Below are 9,525 nucleotides of genomic sequence, written 5' to 3' on the forward strand. Positions count from 1 at the left end.
GCGGCCGGCCGGGGAGGGCAGGCCGGGCTGCCTAGGCCTCCGCGCAGGCCGCTGGTCAAGGTGGGCGACCGCGAGCGGGACGAGGCCCCGGCGCGGGGGAAGAGGTCCCGGCGGGCGTGCGCGAGGTCGGCTGCCAGGCTCGAGATGGTACGGGGAGGCTGGCGGGTGGACCCCGGGCGGCGGCGGCGCGCCCCTCGCTCGCTCTGGTCTGTACGCCGCGCATCCCCGCGGCCGGCGCATGGAACTTGGTGCCCGTGGTGATGCGACCCCGAGCTCCGGTGTCTGTTCGCAGCTCCAGGGGAGACCCCTTGACTGTCTTTGGAAGGCGGCGCACAACCAGCCCCGGGCGGGCCTTGCCGGTCGGTGCGGGAGCCTCCGGGTGCTCACTGAAGGTCCGGGTCCCCAGGGGTTCCGCCGGGAGGAGGAGGACAGGCCTTTTGGGTGGCGCTCTTCTCTGGGTCGGCCCTTGCACATCTGGATCCATGGGCTCCTTCTGTGGGGCACTTCCCAGAGGCCTGCATGCCGGCCTGGCTCAGGTTGAAGGGACAGCTCCGGTGTGGGCCACGCTGGGCTGCCTCTGCACAGGGGAGTCCCTCCCTAACGGCCACCGGTCCCCTCTCCCACCTTCAGTTCCCTTTCTGTGGCATGTGACATCTGCTTTACGGGTAAGAGAAACAGATGGTCCTGTGGTCTGCAGTACGCTCCGACAAGCAACAGGTGCTTCAGAGGGTTAACTCCCTGTCCCCAGGAAAGGGGACAGGGACCTTGAGTGAACACATTCTTCATTGCCTCAAAGTGCCTGTCATGGTGTGACATACAGTGACAAAGAGGAAATGGGTGGTTGTATGTCCTGGGTAGAGTTTACCTTCCTGTTTGCCTTACATTTGGTCTGTTAATAACCAGCTCTTATCAAAGAGGATAATAGTATTGAACAATTGTTTGTTCTAGGTCATTAGGGTGTGAACACAGCAGTGTAGTAGACAGGCACCAACAGGTCCTTGTTCCTGAGGAACAGAGAGATCAAGTAACTTAGTACAGGTCACAGAGCAGTAAATTATGGAGCAAGGATTTGAACCAAGGCAGTGCAACATGAGTCCCATTGTTCTTTTTTGCCTTATTGGGGATGAACATGGCCTTACAAATGCAAGGCAAGCACAACTCTAGCCCCAAGCTCACATTCTTTCCATCATTTCTTTTGAGGCAGGATCTCATGTAAATCTGGGTGGCCTCAAACTAGGTCCATAGCCGAGGATGACCTTGAACTTCTGATCCTTACCTCTACCTCTGGAATTTTGGATTATGGGCATGCACCTCTGGCAAGTTCACATTCTTTTTTAAAAAGTGTTTTATTAGCATATATTAACTATACATAAGAATGGGTTTCATTAAGACATGTCAAACATGGGGCTGGAGAGATGGCTCAGCAGTTAAGAGCACTGACTGCTCTTGCAGAAGACCCAGGTTGGATTCTCAGCACCCACATGGTAGCTGCGAACCATCCTTAACTCCAGTTCCAGGGGAATCTGAAGCCCTTTTTTGACCTCCACGGTATTGCATGATATGGTTGCATTCACATACATGCAGGCAATACACTCATACACATAAAATAAAAATAATAAATAAAATACACGTTGCCGGGCGTGGTGGCGCACGCCTGTAGTCCCAGCACTTGGGAGGCAGAGGCAGGCGGATCTCTGTGAGTTTAAGGCCAGCCTGGTCTACATAGTGAGTTCAGGACAGCTGGGACCACAGGGAGACCCTGTCTCCAAAAAAAAAAAGACCTGTCAAACATGTATGTAATTTTTTAACATCTCCTCCCTGACCGTTACCCTTACGTGTCCACTTCCTCAAGTTCACCATTTTTTTATTAAAAATTATTTTATTTAATGCATCTTAACATTTTTATTTATATGTGTATGTGCACATGTGAACATCAGAGGACAACTTGTGGGAGTTGGTTCTTGCTTTCTACCATGTGTGTCCTGGGGATTGAACATAGGTCATCAGGCTTAACAAGTGAGCACCTTTACTTAATGAACCATGTGTCTGGCCTATAAGTTTACAATCTTATTTTGTTTTTTGAGCTAGGGTTTTCTTGTAGCCCTACCTGGCCTAGAACTCACTAAATAGACCAGACTGGTCTCAATCTCACAGAGATCTGTCTGCCTCTGCTTCCCAAGTGCTGAGATTAAAGGTGTGTGCTACCATGTCCAGCTGTATGTAAGTTCACATTCTTTTTTTTTTTAAAGTTTTTTTGAGAGGGTTTCCCTGTAGTCCAAGCTGACCTGGAACTTGCTGTAGACCAGGCTGGCCAAATCTGCCTGCTTCTGACTCCCAAGTGCTAGGATTAAAGGTGTGCACCACCAAGCCCTGCAAATTTGCATTATTATTATTTTTTTTGTCTCCCTGTCTCCCCAGCTGTCCTGGAACTCACTATGTAGACCAGGCTGGCCTTGAACTCACAGAGATCCACCTGCCTCTGCCTCCCGAGTGCTGGGATTAAAGGCATGTGCCACCATGCCCGGCTATACATTCTTTTTTTTTTTGAAAAAATGAATGCACCTGTGTTATGCTGTGCCCTCAGAGGTCAGAGAGGGCTTTGGATCCCCTGGAACTGGAGTTAGGGCCAGTTGTTGGCTGCCATGTGGGTGCTGGGAATGGAACCTGGGTCCTCTACAAGAGCAGTCGGTGCTCTTAACCTCAGAGCCATCTCTCCAACCTCAAGTTCACATTCTTTTTTTTTAATATTTTATTTATTATTTTTATTTTATGTGTATGTGTATCTTGCTTGCATGTAGGTTAAGTGCACCTGTGTCGTGCAATGCCCATGGAGGACAGAAGAGACTATCAGATCCCAAGTTACAGACAGTTGTTAGCTGCCATGCGGGTGCCGGGATTCGAACCCAGGTCTTCTGCAGGAACAGTCAGTATTCTTAACTGCTGCACTATCTCTCCAGCCCCTCTTTTTTAAAAATATTTTATTATTTTTATTTTATGCGTATGTGTGTACTGCCTGCTTGTAGGTAAGTGCACCCATGTCATGCAATGCCCGCGGAGGACAGAAGAGGCTGTCAGATCCCCTGGAACTGGAGTTACAGACAGTTATAGGCTGCCATGTGGGTGCTGGGATTCCAACCTGTGTCTTCTGCAAGAACAACCAGTGTTCTTAACTGCTGAAACATCTCTCCAGCCCCAAGTTCACATTCTTTTTTTTTTCGGTCTTTTTGAGAAAAGGGTCTCCCTGTAGCCCCAGCTGTCCTGGAACTCACTATGTAGACCAGGCTGGCCTTGAACTCACAGAGATCCCCCTGCCTCTGCCTCCAGAGTGCTGGGATTAAAGGTGTGCGCCACCATGCCTGGAAAGTTAAATACTAAGATTTTTTTTTATAATCCAAGTGCTTAGAAAGCTGAGGCAGGAGAATTGAGGGTTTCAGACCATCCTGGACTACAGAGTGAGGCCCTGTGTCAAAACAGAAATAAAAAAAACCCCTCAAAACCCATGAGATTTTCACTTTAGAATTTTCTTGAAAGAGTGGTACTTGGGCTGTGTGAATGTCGGATTTTGTTTCTTGTCCCCCGTGTAGCAGCTTTTCATTTTTTGTGAGGCTGAGTGTTTATAAAATAATTTTGTTTCCTGTGGATTGATGTTGTTCCCCATCTGGCTATTGGAGATTTGCTGAAATACCCCACCTGCTATGCAGTACTCTGTTGCTATATAGGATTGTGATGTTGCTGTGAGCAATGGTCAAGTTGGAGGGCTGGAGGTTATCACTGGTCAAGTGCAGGGCTTTCATTTCTGCAGGTTTTGCAAGAGCATCTTATGATGAGTATTAATGCACACAGAACTGTTGTCTTCCCTTTCCCCACCTCTCTCTCTCTCTCTCTCTCTCTCTCTCTCTCTCTCTCTCTCGGTCTCATGCGCATTCTCAATTTCTCCTTCTGTTAGACAGGGTCTCACTCTGTCCCACAAACTTGCCACCCTTCTGCATCAGCCTTTCAGTGCTAGGGTTGTAGGTCTGCACCAACATGCCTGGCTCCGTTTTTCTTAGTGTTTATGGCCTGTCATCGGATCTTGATCCTCATGTCACCTCCCCATACCTCTGAAGTGCAAACAAGTGAGTCTTGGATGGTCCTTAAAATTTTCTCTCCTTAGCTGGGCGTGGTGGCTCATGCCTTTAATCCCAGCACTCAGGAAGGCAGAGGCAGGTGGATCTCTGTGAGTTCAAGGCCAGCCTGGTCTACATAGTGAGTTCTAGGACAGCTGGGGCTACAGGGAGACCCTGTCTCAAAAAGCCCCCCCCCCCCGCAAATTTTTTTTCTCTCCTTGTGAAGTCTTGTTACTCAAAGGTAATTGAAAACATGACATTTCTTTAAGATTTATTTAGTGTTGGGCTATAGAGATGGTCATCAGGCAAGAGTCCTGGCTGCTCTCGCAGAGGACCTAGGTTCAGTTCCCAGCCCCACATGGCAGTTAATAGCCTTCACTCCAGTTCCAGGTGATCTAATGCCCTTTTTTAAAAAATATTTATTTTTATTTTATGTGTATGCGTATATTGCCTGCATGTAGGTAAGTGTACCCATGTCATGCAATGCCTTTGGAGGACAGAAGAGGCTGTCGGATCCCCTGGAACTGGAGTTACGGACAGTTATTAGCTGTCATGTGGGTTCTGGGATTCGAACTCAGGTCTTCTGCAAGAACAGTCAGTGTTCTTAACCACTGAGCCAACTCTCCAGCCCCCCAATGCCTTTTTCTAACCTCCATGGGCATTGCATGACATGAGTACATTTACATACATGCATGCAATACACTCATACACATAAATATTTTAAAAAGATTGTGTGTGTGTGTGTGTGTGTGTGTGTTTGTCTGTGTGTCTTTGTGTATGGAGCTCACAGAGACTAGAAGAGGGTGTCAGATCCCTTGGAGCTGGAGTTAGAGGTGGTTGTGGGCTGCTTGACTTGGGTGGTGGGAACTGAACTCTGGTCTTCTGCAAGAACAGCAAGCTCTCTTAACCACTGAGCTTTCTCTCCAGTACCCCTGACATTTCTTTTTCTAGGTGGACATTTTGGCACATTTTCTGTTCTCTGCTGCTTACAAATGGATTTACTGCATCTTGGAAATTTCTTTCTCTGGCGTTCCTAGGGATAGCCTTGTCCTCTTCCTGTTGTCCTGCTGTAGCAGGTATATGGTGGTATATGGTGCATAAGACAGACAGCCACTGGATGCAAGCAGTGTGATAGCCCTCAGGGTAACTGACATTGTGTTAGAGAGTTCAAGTCTTTTTCTTGGTGTTGGTGGGGGTTGTGGGGAAGCTTGGCTGTAGCTCCTGGGTTCAGGCTGTACCCCAGGCTGTTTGACAGCAGTAGTCACTGTTTCCTCTTGCCTTAAGTGCCTTTGCCTGTAAGATGGGTTACTGAGAGGAATGTAGGTGAATATACAGCTGTAAGTGTGTGGAGTGCTATACAGCCCCAGGGTATCCTTGGCTCCCTCACCTGACAAGAGTGGGACAGGCACCCAGCAGTGACACCATATATGACATGGTAGAGTTTGGCCAGGGAATGTTTGCCTGTCACACTTTTGTTCTGTTCAGAATGTGGAATGAGGGCCATCAAGTGGGCTTCCTACTTATAAAACATCCCTGCACACCTGAGGCTGTGACCACTGTGATTTACTGTGGTGTAGTGGACCTTGTGGGCACAGAGCAGTTTCCTGGTCATTACTTTCCTCTGGATGTGGGCATCTGATGAAGTAAATGCCTAACACTAATTAATCACTTCGGTATTTAGCCCCAAAACTTAGTACACTTTCAGGTTGAAACAAGCCAGTATTTGAACATGGCTGTTAAAATATACTTCAGTCAGGGACTGGAGAGATGGCTCAGTGGTTAAAAGCACTGGCTCTCTTGCAGAGGACAGGGTTTCAATTCCTGGCATCCACATGGCAGCTCACAATAGTATGTAACTCCAGTTCCAGGGAACTTGACACCCTTTTTTGGCCTCCTTGGGCATTACCTAACACAGGTACACATATATACACACATGCAAAAGAATCATACACATAAAATAAAAATAAACTGGGGCTGGAGAGATGACTCAGTGGTTAAAAAACATGGACTGCTCTTGGAAAAGGACCTGGGTTTGCTTCCCAGCACTTACATGGCAGCTAACAACCATTCATAACTCCAGTTCTAGGGAATCTGATTCTCTCTTCTGACCTCTGGGGGCATTGCATGACATAGATGCACTCATATACATGCTAGCAGTACACTCATACACATAAAATAAAAATAAAAAAATATCTAAAAATAAATAATTAAAAAACATACTTCAATCAGCCTGCATGGTGGTGCATGCCTTTAATCCCAGGCAGAGGCAGGGACTCAGAGATAGAGGCCAACCTGGTCTGTATAGCAAGTTCCAGGCCCGCTGGGGCTACAGGGAAAAAAAAATCAACAAAAGCAAAACCCCCACAGAACTGAAGTCATGGGGCCAATGAGATGGTTCGTCTGGTAAAGGCCAGCGACCTGAGTTCAGTCCCTAGAGCCCTGTGAAGGGGGAATGGTGGAACCAGCTCCGCATGCACTATGGCATGTGTGTGTCGCCTGCCTCCCCCATGACAATACAAACTTAAAAAAATACTTCAATTGGAGGAGCTAGCAGTTCAGGCTCCAGTTTGACACTGGTTTTAGTGTCCAGGCATAGTCATGAACTTATGCCTGTGGTGTCTATAAGCTTTGCCTTTTCAAATGTTTAGTTAACACATTTCTGATGTTGGTGCCACAGCCTTACCAGACAACTGGTTTGGATTTGGTCTCCAACCTCTAGCCCTCGTGTTAATAAACATGATTGTGTGGCTTAGTGTGATTTGTATATGAATTTTGTGACATTTCTTCCCTTTCTTTCCAAATTCAGAAAAGAAAGTGGAGCCACTTGGCAGCATCTCCAAGTACCATGTCTGTTAGCTGGTGCTTCTGGTGATAGAACTCTGCCATCTCTGAGTTGGTGTGGTGAGCCTGGACCTCCTGGATTCCGGGAGGTGGCTGTGTGGGCTGTTGGCTTGCATCTCTTTGCTTGCTTGCTTCTTTCTTTCTTCCCTTAGTATACCTGCTTAATTTTGAGAAACATATTCTGACCTCTTGGTCTGTGCTGAGGAAGGCTGGATGGGGAGTGAGGGATTCACTGTTGGGGGCTGATGGTGCCTGGGCACTGTGGTCTGTGTGTTCTGTGCCTGTGCTGGGTCAGGTAGGCAGGGTCCCAAGGCCTCTTGGCTGGTGTCTGTGCAGAATTTTACCAGAAGGGCTCGACTGACTGTTAGCCTGGAAAGACACCTGATGAGTGCCTGTCCTGGTGGGTGTGAAAGTTCTTGAGGTGAGGGGAGATGTGCACAGAGGACAAGGGTCTGTTGGAAGACTGTGCTGAACATGCTCTGGAACATACCTACGCTGTAGGTAGAGAAGGCCACATGGGGACACTAAATGTGTGAATATATGCTGGCCAAAGGCTGCAACTTGGTACTGTGTGCTGCTGCTCTTGGCAGGAAGCCTTAAAACCAGGATAAGTATGGGATCTAGTGTCTAGGACCCCTTGGAGAGGAAGAGGAGCACATTGGTGGTGGTAGTGGGCATCAAGTGAGTGGGTGTGCGTCACAGGTCTGTGGTGTACCTCACTTCCATCCTAGTGCCGGCCTCTCCCAGTGACGTGTAGCAAAGCTGGCACTCTAAAGTTACTAGTTATGTGCAGTCAAGGGGTGTTAGGCAGATGGAGGCAAAGAGGATGGAGGGAGGGGGTCCTCTCCTGGCTTAGCAAGCCTGGGACATTTATGAGAGCCCTGGTTTCCCGGAGTCGCAGTGCTGGGACCTGCTGTTGGGTCAGAACTCTTTTTTTTTTTTTTTTTTTTTGATCTAGGACCTTTGATCACTTACTGAATAGCTGAGTCACTTTCTGGGGATAGAATGAACGCTAGCTGAACTTAGCAGCTTTTTCTTTTTTTATTCCTCTTTTCTTGTTTGGACAGGAGGGGTCAGGGGTTTGCGGATTTCCTGCCCTTGGTCTGAACACTTGCTCCCCCTTCCTCTGTGCTCGTGAAGGACACGTGGGAATGACTTGGGCAGGGCTGGTCTCAGTGTGGCAAGTTTCTCAGCACGGTAAAACCAGTTCAGTTAGGGGCCTGCAGGTGAAGTTGGGCAAGATGATGAGAAAGGGCCTGGAGTGGGAGAGGAATCTGGTCAGAGGGTGAGGGTGTCAGACTTGGTCTGGGAGCAGGCCAAATGCCCCAGGATATCCCTTACTCTTAGGGGTGATGGGGTCATCCATCTGGTTCTGCAGCAGTGCTCTTTCCCTTGGCTCTTGCCAGAGCTGTGGTTTTAATCAGCAGACATACTGCAAGGTGGTGGTGGGTGCAGGGCATAGGCGGCAAGGCTGTTTGTGTGGCAGAGGATTGACCACTTGTCTGATTTTGCTGTTGTCTCAGTGGCAGACATAGCCATAGGGAGGCTTATCCAGAACTTTCCCTCCCACTCTTTTGAGTATCTTTGGAACAGCTCTTTTTTTTGTTGCAGGATGATGATGATTAAAACAAACACTTTTGTACAAAAGCACTGCACTCGTCTTCGTGTGTTAGAAATACATTGTACTGGATTATAAGATAATGTTCATAATGATCTTGAAGTGTGTGTGTGGTCCATTTTTGGTGCTCACTGTGGTACTGGGAGGTGTGATCTCATGGATAACCCTTGAAGGAATCTCTCATGGATCATGATCCCCTCCAGGGATGACGCCTCTTCCCCTCAGTGGCCGCTGCTAAGGGACCCTGTTGAGCCAGCTTTTGCCTGCAGCTGAAGGCCACCCTGCTGGTGTGGAGAATGGAAGCAGCAGGTGATTAATACTGTTGTCTCCCTTGCCTTTCTCAGGTCTAGACATTTCCCATGTCCTGCACGAATTCCTAATGAACTCAAAGTCCTCTGTGATGGCTCAGCAGGTGCAGCCTTAACCAGAGTTGCTTACTGCTTGCTGAGTAGAGAGCTGGAGGGCTAAAGTCTGCTGTTCAGTTTAGCAGCTTTAAGCACTGCTGGGTTAGGTATTGACTTGGGAAGAACTATGTAGCTCCTGGCAGAAAACCACAAAGCATGGGACCCTGAAGAAGGGGCGGCTCTGTGGCAGCTGAGGAAAGGTGAAGCCGTTTGTCTTGCCTGGAATGGCACTTCTTGTACAGCTGGAGTTAAACGTGTCAATGTTCAGTAAGGTCACTCCTGCTTCCTTTCCCAAGACTGCATATACTTACCACAAAGGCTGGTGCTGCTGTACTTGCACCTATGATACCTGCAGGGGAGGCCAGAGCCAGACACACTTCTTCCTAAAAAGGGCTTTGTTGTAAAAGAGGAAGAATTGTGCTGGGCGTGGTGGCGCATGCCTTTGATCCCAGCAGAGGCAGGCGGATCTCTGTGAGTTCAAGGCCATCCTGGTCTACATAGTGAGTTCCAGGATAGCTGGGGCTACAGGGAGACCCTGTCTCAAAAAGACAAAAAA

The 9,525-nt window shown here is 48.4% G+C and overlaps 1 protein-coding gene across 3 annotated transcripts in view; it reads left to right on the forward strand.

Moving 5' to 3' along the window:
• The window catches only part of Osbpl2 (oxysterol binding protein like 2), a 44,843-nt gene that overhangs the window by 204 nt on the left and 35,114 nt on the right, over positions 1 to 9,525 (forward strand). The window contains exon 1 of one of the 3 annotated variants that reach the window (XM_029568421.1): positions 310 to 392. The exons of the other annotated variants lie outside the window; for them this stretch is intronic. The gene's annotated coding sequence lies outside the window, so the exon portion shown is untranslated. Of the gene's footprint in view, positions 1 to 309; positions 393 to 9,525 lie in introns of those variants that run through there. 3 annotated transcript variants of the gene reach the window in all.

Source organism: Nannospalax galili, unplaced genomic scaffold (genome assembly GCF_000622305.1).
Source record: "Nannospalax galili isolate Female #2095 unplaced genomic scaffold, S.galili_v1.0 scaffold160, whole genome shotgun sequence".
Taxonomy (NCBI): domain Eukaryota; kingdom Metazoa; phylum Chordata; class Mammalia; order Rodentia; family Spalacidae; genus Nannospalax; species Nannospalax galili.